General features: G+C 32.7%; 1 long non-coding RNA gene across 1 annotated transcript in view; it reads left to right on the top strand.

The window, feature by feature from the left end:
* Window positions 1-2,055, top strand: part of LOC142330295 (uncharacterized) — a 72,514-nt gene extending 70,459 nt beyond the window's left edge. The window contains exon 6 of the long non-coding RNA XR_012757752.1: window positions 1,946-2,055. This is a non-coding gene — a long non-coding RNA (uncharacterized LOC142330295). The remainder of the gene's footprint in view (window positions 1-1,945) is intronic.
* Window positions 2,056-14,456: the final 12,401 nt, after the last annotated feature.

Raw genomic sequence — 14,456 nt, 5'->3', positions numbered from 1 at the left:
AATGTTCATTTCTCTTTCCACTTCTGAACACTTTTCTTTAATCCACTCTTCTTTCACCAGTTTGCACTTCCTGTTTATAGCATTTCTTAATTGCCGATAGTTCCTTTTACTTTCTTCATCACTAGCATTCTTATATTTTCTACGTTCATCCATCAGCTGCAATATATCGTCTGAAACCCAAGGTCTTCTACCAGTTCTCTTTATTCCGCCTAAGTTTGCTTCTGCTGATTTAAGAATTTCCTTTTTAACATTCTCCCATTCTTCTTCTACATTTTCTACCTTATCTTTTTTACTCAGACCTCTTGCGATGTCCTCCTCAAAAATCTTCTTTACCTCCTCTTCCTCAAGCTTCTCTAAATTCCACCGATTCATCTGACACCTTTTCTTCAGGTTTTTAAACCCCAATCTACATTTCATTATCACCAAATTATGGTCGCTATCAATGTCTGCTCCAGGGTAAGTTTTGCAGTCAACGAGTTGATTTCTAAATCTTTGCTTAACCATGATACAATCTATCTGATACCTTGTAGTATCGCCTGGCTTTTTCCAAGTGTATATTCTTCTATTATGATTTTTAAACTGGGTGTTGGCAATTACTAAATTATACTTCGTGCAAAACTCTATAAGTCGGTCCCCTCTTTCATTCCTTTTGCCCAGCCCGTATTCACCCGCTATATTTCCTTCCTTGCCTTTTTCAGTGCTTGCATTCCAATCTCCAACTATTATTAAATTTTCATCTCCTTTTACGTGTTTAATTGCTTCATCAATCTCTTCGTATACACACTCTACCTCATCATCATCATGGGCGCTTGTAGGCATGTAGACGTTAACAATCGTTGTCGGTTTAGGTTTTGATTTTATCCTTATTACAATGATTCTATCGCTATGCGTTTTGAAGTACTCCACTCTCCTCCCTATCTTCTTGTTCATCACGAAACCTACTCCTGCTACTCCTCCTATTGTTATATTAATATTATAATATTAATATTATTATATTATATGATTAAGTATTGTGGCAAATAGATGAAGAAAGGAGCATTTGGAAAAATATAGTTAAAAGAAGAGACAGACTTATAGGCCACATACTAAGGCATCCTGGAATAGTCGCTTTAATATTGGAAGGACAGGTAGAAGGGAAAAATTGTGTAGGCAGACCATGTTTTGGAATATGTAAAACAAATTGTTAGGGATGTAAGATGTAGGGGGTATAGCGAAATTAAACGACTAGCACTAGATAGGGAATCTTGGAGAGCTGCATCAAACCAGTCAAATGACTGGTTTCATTACAAAAAAAAGATACTAAATGAAAAAATATATTATTTTCTCATTAAAATATACATAAATATTTATATATAATATTTAGACAAAATAATCTTTGATAGCTTCTACAGTAAATTATTTATATAAGTATCTCTAAAAAATGGTTTAGAAGAACGATTTTGATGTAATTTGAAAGCGAGTAATAATTTTTAATATTTTAGTTTATCATGTTTCATTGTGTTAATCGGTGAATTAAGTGTTAGATATTTAATGTTTTAGGTAGATCTATAATAAAAGAAATACTAACTTTGACATGCAGCTGTAAAATAAAAACAAGATGTATTTAGAAAACAGAAAATATAAATATTATTATTCTAAATATTTAGATATATCTAAATATTATAAATATTAGATATATCTATTATATTCTAAATATTTATTATTATAATATTATTATTCTAAATATTTAGAAAACAGAATGTATTTAGAAAACTTAACAATCATGTTAGGAACTCATAGCCATCGCTGAAACCTTTTGTAAAACTTTTCATTTTATATTTGTAATTTATTAACCGTAAATACTTCCATTCCTTCATACATTCACGCCCGTAATTTAAAAAAAAATTTAATGTTTGTTATTTTATGTTTTATAAATTAATGATGATGTTCTTTTATTATTTTATAGGGTGGATTTCATTATGTTTTACCATTTATTTTTGTTCTTTCTTCAACCGCTATTGAATATACAACTGCACTTTTCTTTTGTTATATTAATTTTGAAGCTGAATTTGAAAAAAATGGAAAATATTTTTATAATAAACGTAATTCTAGCTGGTAGTATAAAAACTAGTTTAAATATTAAACATATAATAAGAGTGTTGAAGGAGATATTTGCCACCAACATTTTTCGGGGTAAAAATAGGCGCAAAATGTTTGGCTGCATAAATTTTGTGTTCGCTTTAACAATTTCAACCATATCTCAAACTTTTTTATCGATGTATTTAAACGAATGGGGAATCATTTTGTTCATAATAAAATGCTTAAAATTTTATCTAATAAAACACAATTCGATAAAACTAACGCTATTTGTATAATGATTATTTTAATTCAGTAAAATACGTACAATAAATTACTTTTATTCGATAAAGCTCTTTGCAGACCTATTAACGATTAAAAAATGTAAATGGCCACCGATTTGGAATTTTCAAAGGTAAAACTTAAGGGTGGAGTATCCCCATTAATCTAAGGAAAATTTACAAAAACCGCCAAACTTTTTCCTGTTTTTCTGAAAGCCTAAAGTCTGCTCAAAATAACGGTGTAATTACTGTTTCAGTAAATGTTTAATTTTATCCAAAAAATTATAATTTGACAAAAAAAATATTAACACAAAAAACCTCTTATGAATCAAAGAATGAGGTTTTATCTCTTATTTAACGCTAAATTTAATAATGGGGCAAGAGAACTCTAATTTATGACCATCTCCATCCTGCATTTTCACTTAAACACATTTTTTAAGGAACGGTTGAGGTTGAATGCTAATTATGTATAATGAAAATATTTCATTTACCTACAGGAATCGCATTATAAAATATCAGCTTTATATGATTTACAGGAAAAACATTTTTTTTCAGGTATACTCCTCTCTTAAATTGTGTTGGGATATGTGTATCAAATTTCATTAAAATATCTAAATTTGTTCTTAAAGTATATAATTATTTTTTATTGAAAAATTACAAAATGAAGTGAATCAAGGTACTTGTTCATGTGAATGTTTTTGTTTAGTTTCATATCCCGAATCAGTCCCTTAAGTTTGGCCAATTCCTCCTTGGACACCCTATAATATATATACATAACTATTTTTTTTGAAAATTTAAATAATCGATTAACATAATTACCTAATGATTAGTGTGCTAATTAAATTCAATATTAACTGATAACCTAATCACTAAAACACAGTAAAACTTAACCAAAATCGATTTTACGGGATCCCGCATCATCAGCCGGTATACAATTATATAATTGCATAAACAAATTTTAAAAAACCTAGATTTATACTCAAATTATTACTCGTTCCAGTAATAGTTGTGGAGTTATGTTTTCATCGTAACAAATTTTAGTGTTATAATACTGGTAATGTAAGTTTTTTCTAAATTTTTAGGTTTTTAATATTTGATTAATGTAATTATAACATTTTATTCCAATCGATAATGCGGGATCCCGCGATCGATTTTGGTGTTAAGTTTTTTAAGCTTTTGCTTATCTGTTACTGAGTTTTGGTGGTTAGGTTTTCATTTAATATACGTATATTTTTTATCGGAAATTCTAATAATTTATTAATATATTGACAATTGTGTTTATAAAACTTAACATTTTATGAAATATAAACCGCCAAAACCAAAGTTGCACTTAAAATATTCCAATAATCGATTTTCTCTCTTTCGCAGTAATCGATCCTGCATCTTCATATTTTAATATTATTATAAATTAAATACAATCTGAAGATGCTGGATCCCACGATAATTGATTATTGGAATTAATACGGTACGTACAACTTGTCTACTATATTTTGGCGGTTTATAAACCATATAGACCGTGTAATAATATTATAACCGTAAACCATATAATATTGGTTAAAATACGGATGATATATCACGTTAAGTAGATATTTTAGCAGCTCATTCATTACATGTAAAAATAAAAATAAAAGCTGACAACATGGTTGTAGGACTTTCCCGTCACGCGGCTTTACACAAACATATACAACTTAATTAAAAATATTAATCAATTTATTTAAATATAGTATTTTTTATTTAATTAAATGATTCTAACTAAAACGCGCGCGCATACCTGATTTCATTCGCGCGGGTGTGGCGGTACTAGCAGCCACTTAAAATATCATTAATTCTATCGCTCACCTGTGACGTTACAACATAGTTAGTGACAGAGCTAAACAGAAAAAGACTTCAGTACGACTACAGTAGTTGTACATCAGCGGTACACTAGCGGTTCTTGTGGTGAGAACGGATACTAATGACACACCAACCCGCTTAGTCGCTAGTTTATTTAGAATACATTTTAGAGCGGGGTGCGATTTTGGATAACTTTTTTTGGAAATATTATTTTTTAAGTAGCAAATGGGCCTAAGAAAAATAAGACCTTCATCAGTGGAAATCTCGAGATACTGAGTGCGACCTAGTTGCAAGCTTACCCCCTTGACATTTTAAATTGAAAATTTAACGGCATCAGTGCCCCGTATATAGAAGTAAACCAAACACGTACAAGTACATTCCAAGATTCGGAAAATTTCTACCCGGTTTTTCGGGTTCCTTAGGTGTCAAAACGTAAAAATCCGGTGAAAACCGCATATGCCCAAATCGGACAGATTGCCGTACTTTCCCTCTACAGTATATGTCTACTGCAGCGCTAGGCAGGAAAATAAAAGTACATGTAAACATACGTCCGGAAACGCTGCGTTAACGAGTTAACGGCTAGCGAAAAATTTCGCTCGTATTTCATCTCCTCCAGTGAAGCCATACATTAATTCTTGGGACGCAAAAATGTAAGCTATTTGATGGTTTCATATGAAATTCAATCTGAAAAATTGAAAAAAAATGAGTCCGAGAACCGTAACTTCTGTAGTTCTTTTTAGAAAAACGCAAAAAACGGTAGTCGAAGAACGGACATTCTTAGTCTAACTTTTAACATCTTTTTTAAATTGCCAATAAACAGATAAAACTTGTACGAAATTTAATTCTAAAGAGAATAGTAAATAAAGCAAACAGAAAGCGAGTAACAATTAAATAAAATGAACTTTTATTTAGAGCGATACAAAGCTACATTTGACGGAAAAATGATTTTTAACGTAAAAAGTTGATAAAATTTACAATAAATTTTCGAAAATTTATTGTAAAAATGTTATAAAATTTTCACGATTGTGGATCGGTCGTGTTGCTTTAGTTCATCGGGGCTGTTCTTTAACGTCACAAAAGCATCAGTAATACGGTCAAGTAACTTCTATCGGGTATTTACTTTCAATTTATAAACATTACACTTCATCCAACCCCATACTCAAAAATCCATTGGCGTAAGATCTGGTGATCTCGGTGGCGAGGGTTGTGTACCGTCTCGATCGATCAATTTATCTGGGAACTGCTGATTTAATTAGGCGGAAAAAATACGAAAGAAATGTGGAGACGATTTGAAAAAAGTCACGCGTTCAGATTAATTGTTAACATATAATAGATTTCACAAAGCGGTCGATAAGGTTAGAATAAGAATAAATCAACCGGGTGATAGTTTTTTACGTATTTGTGGGAAGCTTGTAGGCGAAAACGGTAAAAACTTAACAACATCAGAATTGGTTAATTTCGCGGGCGCCTTTCTATTTGACGAGATACAAAATATAATAAACGGGAAAGAAGTGGCCAGAACGGGAAATGCAGGTGTGACCTCTAAAATGAAAAACGCAATTTCAATGACAAATTCTTTAATTCCATTACCTGAATTAGGCGGATGGGTTAAGGATACAAATAAAATTGATACCGACTACGATAGTAATTTTAGTTTTTGTATACCGTTATCGATGTCGATAGGTTTCGCTGAAGCCTGTAAAAAAATAATCGTAAACAATAGGCAGGAGTTTTATTCTTGAAACGTAGTCGAGATGATGTGAAACCGATACCGGCTAGAGTTTCATATCGTAAATCTACACTAGAAATAACAGAAATCGCACGGGTTATACCGTATTTAAAGGCGGGGTCTCAATATCTATTGGAATCGCTCGATAAAGAAAAACGAAGAGTTGCGTATGCCGTTTAGAATTTGGGAACTTTCTCGAAAATCCAACAGTTCCTCAAACAAAATCTGTGGCGTGGAACGTGAAAACATCATCACAATTAGACAAACCGCGATACGTTATTGCGGGTTTTCAAACCGATAGGATAAATAAAGCTACAAGGGACGCGTCAGAATTTGATTCGTGTAATGTGAAAAATATTGAAGTATTCATAAATTCAAATCGTTATCCGTACGAGGATTTAGAAGGGAATCGAACGATGATGTTTAAGATGTTTATAGACTTTCAAAAATCATATTATAAAAAGATCGATTCGCCGTACACGTTTTCAGATTGTAAAAACAAATATCCGTTGTACGCGATCGATTGTTCGAGACAAGATGAATCGGTTAAAATAGGCGTTATCGATTTGAAAATTAAAACCGAAACAGAAAGAGAACTTTACACCTAATACAATAGCGGATTGTTTATTAATTTATGAAAATATAGTTTCTTACTCACCATTAACAGTGAAAAAGTAGTAAGATACGAGACAAACGAAGAGTCACAGGCTGTAACCTGAGTAGCTGTTAGATAATTTTAACACATTTTTTGCGTTTGCAGTTAAATTTCACGATGAAAGAGTGGATTCAATGAAAATATAATAGTAAAACACCACTGATTTTTTTGATGAGAAGTTATTACATACATCATTTTGACCTTTGACCCCCTTAATTTTTTGGGAAATAAAATTTGAAACCCGTGTTTTAATACGTATTTTACAGTGAATGCACTCTTTCAGCTTGAAAATTTAACGAAAAACAGGAAGTAATTGTGGAGGGGTGGTCTCCCTTTAATTTTCCAGCTTTCTGATGACGGGGTCAAGGTCGAATTGATGCCGTATGTGGACATATTATACTACTGCTACAATCTTCGCTGATGCAGCTTTGAAACCCCGAGTCAAAGAAATATTTTAATCTTCTGATAAGAATTTAATCCTTCACCCTTTTCTTTATTTACATCAGGCAGAAACCGATTATTTGTTGAAAAAATTAAGTTTTTATACGTAGCGCTGATAGACCTACATAATTTTTGTGATTACGCATATTCATTAACTCAGCGGTTTTACAACGCCCAGCACATGATTTTACTTTTCAGGTTGATCTGAGGTAGCATTAAAATTTCTGTAGTAATTATTAGAAGAAAAAAGAACCTTTCACTTCATTTAAATATTTACAGATACTAAAAAATAATTATGTATATTTTACAGAAAATTCTCATCAGGCCGATAAGTACTCCGAACGTCGTAAACACCAAACAATTTTAATTTTTTTTCACAAGAAGCGAATTTTTTTACTAAAAAACCGACGAGAAAAAGTAAATATATTTTTTTTTATTCACTTCACCCATTAAGCGTAATAAATTCCAACATACACCCTTATGTAAACGATTTTCCCGGAATAGATATTCTGTTGAGTCGGAAAAATAAATGTGTCTAAACGGGTCACTTTTAGAACGATAGTAATTCTTTTCCAGTATTATTATGCTTTTCAATGTAATTTTCATCTCAACCACTTCTTTTGCAACGAATTTAACTAAAATTCAAGATCACTACATAACCAACCAACCAGATTTTTTTTTAAAATTTAAATTTGAATTTTTATTTAAATTTTTCTCAGAAATTACGTTTTTATCACGAATATTAAAAGCATGGAGCGCCCTTCATTGTATTACATAGAAAATTATGAATGAAATGATTATAAAATATAATTAATACAATAAAGGGAGCCCCATGCGCCCTTTTATTATTCGTGATATAAATGGAAAAGAAATTTTGGATCTCATAGGTTATACGACCTATATATATATATATATATATATATATATAAATTTATATAATAAATAAATCTAAAAGTATAAATACAATCTAACCTAACTTACCTACGCTCGCTTCGCTCGATAGTCATGGTTAGCGAGAGAAGCAAGGGTAGGTTAAGTTTTGTGGGTTTTATATATATATTATTTGGTTATCTCATAACCGTAATTGGACAAATATTTATGGACAGATATTTATTTATTGGATATTTATAGTGGGGGTCGTATAACTCATGAGACCCGAAATTTTGTTAATAAATTCCTTCAATATGTATTATTATAAATAAATGTTCACATAAAAGTAAAATCACTACCGTCAGTAGAAAACAGATGTAAAGATCATCATTATCAATAAAAAACGTTATTTGAATTTATTCAAAGAGTTTATTATAAAGATTTATTCTTGATTTAATATGAAAGTAAAATTATTTTTATTTTTTTCATGCATCTTTAAACAAAAGCGTATTTTTAATTTTTTTTAAAATATTTTTTGAGAACGCTATTAGTGATTTACTGTAGATGTATTATAACTAATTGTGAAAATATTTAATGGCCACCATTTTGACAGGGTTGTTGTAGTCCGAAATTTTTACCCCAAAATTCTTGTTTCTTTTTAGAGCATGGGTGTTTGGTAATCTAATACCGAAATTTAAATCGTTTTGAGATTGGAGCATTTACTAAATTTTATTTTATACTCGTATATTTATTTTTTAGTTTTGATTGTTGAACAGTTATGTAAGAGGTACTGAAGATTATTTCTTTAATTATCTCTAAAAAAAGGCATTAAATGACCGCCATTTTTATTAGACTTCACGTTGCCTGATTGCTTTATGTAAAGCAAACATTTTTGTTTTTCAATCCCCTTCACAATTATGTGTCATAATCCTATTGCTGAATTTAGCTTTTCTATATTTAACTGTTGAAAAGTTATTTTAGGATTGCCGTATTTTGTTAAGATTATGTATAATAGTTCCCGTAGAATTAACAGTATATTTTATGGAAACCATACTTTTATACGAATGTGACTACTGCTGCAGCGATTTTTTAATTTCTTAAATGGGTAAAGATTTAAAATTTTATAATTAATCGATTTCATATAATTTGTTTTATAAAAACACAAAGTCTCTGGTTTGATTCCCGGCTAGGTTTTAAAGAAAATTTTAAATAAATCAACTTCAACATAGTCAATAATACAATGCTGACGATTAAAAAAAAAATTTGTCTATTAAAAGAAGGTATCTAATTCTATTTATTAACTAACCGTGCGAAGCCGAGTAAAAATTCTTTTTTATGAATATTTAGTAAAATTTAACAATACATAAAGACTTGTGTATGTAAACGAAAAATAAAACGTTATTTTGATTGAAATATAGTACATTATATTATATAGATCACGTCAGTATAAGTAACAAATATAAAAAGAAATTATATATATATATATATATATATATATATATATACATTGGAAATTGTTTTGAGCACATATTTACGTACACGTTGAACGGGATGCAAAAAACTTATATTTTTGATTAGTATTACCAAAAATTCATCAACAGAATAATATTTTTCCTGTAAAAGAAAGATAACAAAGTTAATGAATAGAGCCCGTGCGAAGCCGGGTAGAAATTCTAATATATATTTTTTGTTAACATTTAGTACAATCTACTACTTACATTTCATTACTGTTTTTATATTATCTATTTCTATTAAAACAACACACAGTAAAACTGAAAATAAAACTGTTAAAAACGAACGTGAACGTAGGATAACCTTTCAATCTTAAAATTCAATAATAATTTGGTTAAATTATAATAGACGTATTTAATTATTAGTAACCAAAAAACCATTAACAAGATTTTCTTAAAATTGCTACAATCATTGCTTTTTAAACGTTCTCTCAATTTTTTTACTCACTAGGACTGATTTAATTTCACCTAACCTATCTTTGCCCGAACATATGATCAAATCAAATGTGCTACATATATACGTACGGTTGCATTAATCACAGCAGTTTTTATTGATGACTATTTTTATTGTATTTAAAAAAAATAAAAAAAATAAAGATTGTTTTTAAAAAATATTAATATTAATATTTTTTTAAAAATATTGTTTTTAAAAAAAATAAAGATTACATTATTTTTATAAATTATAATAAAATAGTATTATAATTAAAAATTCAATTCACTCATAATTATAATAAAAATTCATAATTAAATAAAAATTATTCACATTAAAATTAAAAGTTATAAATTCAGTGAAGAAAAAGAAGATAACGAAAATCTTGTTTTCGACGTCAGTCGGTTAACGTATCTCTTTGTCGTCGCAATTACGGAGTAGTTAACTTCAAATCCGTCGTTACTTTAAAATAAAATGTAAAACTGACCAGGATTTTAAGTTAAAATTAGGGTAAGCTTATTGAATACAACATATTAATGCTAGGAATAAGTATTAAATGCTAGTTTTAAGTATTTTAAATTGAATTATTTAATTAAAACTTTAACGTAAATGTTTACTGACAACGTGGCAGGCACATGCCTTTGTTCAAAATTATAAAATGCAATGAAGCATAATAATTCATTTAATATTTTATCTATTTTTAATATAAATATGCATCGATTGAATTATATGATGATATATTTTGTATTATATTTTAAATTAATATGATATGTTTGATAAAAAATAGTTTTTTCTATAATGTTCCATGCTTTCATGATGACACATTCTTTCTTTTTTCTATTACAGTAATGTAATTAAACATTTTTATGTACCAACATTTTCAGATTTTTCGCTATATTTACTATTTATTTCTATAACTTTTTTTTTTGTTTTGATTGAATTTTAAAAAAAGATGATGAAATTAAATGGCTGCTACCGTACATAATGTAAGATTATTCATTGTAAGCTGTTGAAATTTTTCCTGTAATTTTATTTGATGCGAAACTGAATGTTTCATATCATATTTACTTTAATTGTTAAAGTTGTTGCAACAGAATGAAATTGGGTGTTACCTTAAATAATCCAAGATTATTTAAGGTAACATTGTAGGCAGTTGAAATCTTCTCTACAATCTTATTTGATTTTTAACTGAATGTTTCATTTTCTTATATTTACCGTTGAATTGTTAAACTAGTAGCAGCAGTATGAAATTACTACTTATATCAGAGACTTATTTTACAAATTATTGAGAGACTGGTAGAATTTATGCTGTTTTAAAGCAACAATTTGAATCTCTTTACTTGAGATTACATGATCACTTGTCATTCTTAAATAAACAAAATAGACTAATATTATTTATTGTTATTTCAGTATTTTTTATTTGGGCATAACATAAACCATTGTTTTCTGTTATTTCTTCTGTTAAATATGAGTAATTATTAATTTTATTTCATGAGTACTTTATTAATAATTAAAAAAAAACCTTTATAAACACAATAATAATGTTATTTACAAGTTTTCTATAGTTTATATAATTTTTTTTTCAAAATTTCTATAACTTTTAATTAATGGTAACCTGATTACTATGTAAATTTCAGAACAGATAATCATCTAAGAAGATTTTATCAAATATAATGTAAGAGTTATCAAAATTCTATATTAAACAAACAGATGTAATTTTAAACTGGATTTTAATTTTTTTATTGTTTATTATATTGTAGAACTAGCTGTAAAAAAGGTATGTAAAACATGACTATATATTGAAAAGAAGTGGAAAAAAAAAATTTCATTGATGTTTTTTGAAAAATTCCAATACCGGATCATACAATTTACTTCTCGCATTAAATAATTTTTAGGGGGATATTCTTTAAATCTGATATTTTTGTAACGATCATATTTGCTATTTTTAACTGATTGTACAACTCTATTCATTAATAAATGTTTATCTTACTGTATAGCATTGGTTTTGTTATTCGGTTAGCTTTAGAAGAGCGAGTAGTGGAGTTTTTTGGTTTTTACATATGTATTGCGCATGTTCTGTGTGTATTTAGTTGAAGTGCCTAGAAAAGTGGTCGTTTGTAAGAAGAATGTTGTTAGGATACAATTATACGGTTAACCCTTCAAAAGTACAGCCTGATTCTAATGATAATGATTCAAGACTGCTTGACTGTGAGTAAAATATTAGGGACGATTAGAAAGTAAGTTACACCCGGTCTATGAAAGAAAAACATATTCATAAGACATTTATATCATTTTTACATCTGTATTGCGCTTGTTCTGTGTGGGTTTAGTTGAAGTGCGTATTTACTTGCTCGTTTGTAAAAAAGAATAAAGTTAGGATGCAAATATACGGTCAGCTGTTCAAAAGTCTAGCCTGATTCTAATGCATTAGATGCATTAGCCTGATTACCCTGATTCTAAATTTTAAGAAATTGTTTGTGATAATTATTCACAATCATCACCATATTTTCTAACAAGTAATAATAATTTTTTATGATAAATATAATATAATATAACTATTGCTTCAATAATATCATCAACAAAATTTTTCTGATGAATCAAATTTTTTTTCAAGTACATGTGTAACATATAAAAATTTTTTCTTCATATTAAATTCAGCCTGTTTCAAACAGTTGTTCGGTGTGATTAATAAATACACGATGTTCAGTATTAATTCCACAACGTAGTAAACATTTTTGTCAGTAACTTAGTGCTATATATATTGTTGGTTTACACATGTTGATTTATAATTATAAGATTTTATTGGGAATCATAAATCTAGTTAATTAATATTATAATTGATTATTGTTTGAGATTTATAAAATATGTTTTTTTTGTGTTTCAGATGCAGGAGGTTTCATTTAACTACTGTACTTATTTTTAAGTTATGCCATTTTCAAGCCTTTCGAGCTGATTACTATATTCTGTTCAGTACAAATTAAAGAGCGGTAATGTACAGTTTTGTTAGCATCGTCATATTAACTAACAGTATTTTTAGATACGAATATTAGATTTTATTCGGTAATAGGCACATAGATTAATAATAAAATCATACATTTTTGTTTAAGATTTTAAAATACTTTTAAAATTATTTTTATTTTTTTTTTTGTTTCAGATGTAATTGTTATCATTCATATCATTCATATCATGCTCGCCTCGCTTCGTTGGCCAGCTCGCCTCGCTTCGTTGGCCAGCTCGCCTCGTTGCGTTGGCCAGCTCGCCTCGTTGCGTTGGCCAGCTCGCCTCGTTGCGTTGGCCAGCTCGCCTCGTTGCGTTGGCCAGCTCGCCTCGTTGCGTTGGCCAGCTCGCCTCGTTGCGTTGGCCAGCTCGCCTCGTTGCGTTGGCCAGCTCGCCTCGTTGCGTTGGCCAGCTCGCCTCGTTGCGTTGGCCAGCTCGCCTCGTTGCGTTGGCCAGCTCGCCTCGTTGCGTTGGCCAGCTCGCCTCGCTGCGTTGGCCAGCTCGCCTCGCTGCGTTGGCCAGCTCGCCTCGCTGCGTTGGCCAGCTCGCCTCGCTGCGTTGGCCAGCTCGCCTCGCTGCGTTGGCCAGCTCGCCTCGCTGCGTTGGCCAGCTCGCCTCGCTGCGTTGGCCAGCTCGCCTCGCTGCGTTGGCCAGCTCGCCTCGCTGCGTTGGCCAGCTCGCCTCGCTTCGTACTCGCTGCACACGCCCGCTCGCCGCGCTGTACTCGCTGCACACGCCCGCTCGCCGCGCTGTACTCGCTGCACACGCCCGCTCGCCGCGCTGTACTCGCTGCACACGCCCGCTCGCCGCGCTGCACTCGCTGCACACGCCCGCTCGCCCGCTCGCCGCACTGCACTTGTCAGCTCGCCTCGCTTCGTTGGCCAGCTCGCCTCGTTGCGTTGGCCAGCTCGCCTCGTTGCGTTGGCCAGCTCGCCTCGTTGCGTTGGCCAGCTCGCCTCGTTGCGTTGGCCAGCTCGCCTCGTTGCGTTGGCCAGCTCGCCTCGTTGCGTTGGCCAGCTCGCCTCGTTGCGTTGGCCAGCTCGCCTCGCTTCGTTGGCCAGCTCGCCTCGCTTCGTTGGCCAGCTCGCCTCGCTTCGTTGGCCAGCTCGCCTCGCTTCGTTGGCCAGCTCGCCTCGCTTCGTTGGCCAGCTCGCCTCGCTTCGTTGGCCAGCTCGCCTCGCTTCGTTGGCCAGCTCGCCTCGCTTCGTTGGCCAGCTCGCCTCGCTTCGTTGGCCAGATCGCCGCGCTTCGTTGGCCAGCTCGCCGCGCTTCGTTGGCCAGCTCGCCTCGCTTCGTTGGCCAGCTCGCCGCGCTTCGTTGGCCAGCTCGCCTCGCTTCGTTGGCCAGCTCGCCTCGCTTCGTTGGCCAGCTCGCCTCGTTGCGTTGGCCAGCTCGCCTCGTTGCGTTGGCCAGCTCGCCTCGTTGCGTTGGCCAGCTCGCCTCGTTGCGTTGGCCAGCTCGCCTCGTTGCGTTGGCCAGCTCGCCTCGTTGCGTTGGCCAGCTCGCCTCGTTGCGTTGGCCAGCTCGCCTCGTTGCGTTGGCCAGCTCGCCTCGTTGCGTTGGCCAGCTCGCCTCGTTGCGTTGGCCAGCTCGCCTCGTTGCGTTGGCCAGCTCGCCTCGTTGCGTTGGCCAGCTCGCGTCGTTGCGTTGGCCA

Source organism: Lycorma delicatula, chromosome 9 (assembly GCF_047948215.1).
Source record: "Lycorma delicatula isolate Av1 chromosome 9, ASM4794821v1, whole genome shotgun sequence".
NCBI lineage: Eukaryota > Metazoa > Arthropoda > Insecta > Hemiptera > Fulgoridae > Lycorma > Lycorma delicatula.
Note: the sequence above shows the minus strand (reverse complement) of the source record. Positions and strands in the feature narration are given on the sequence as shown.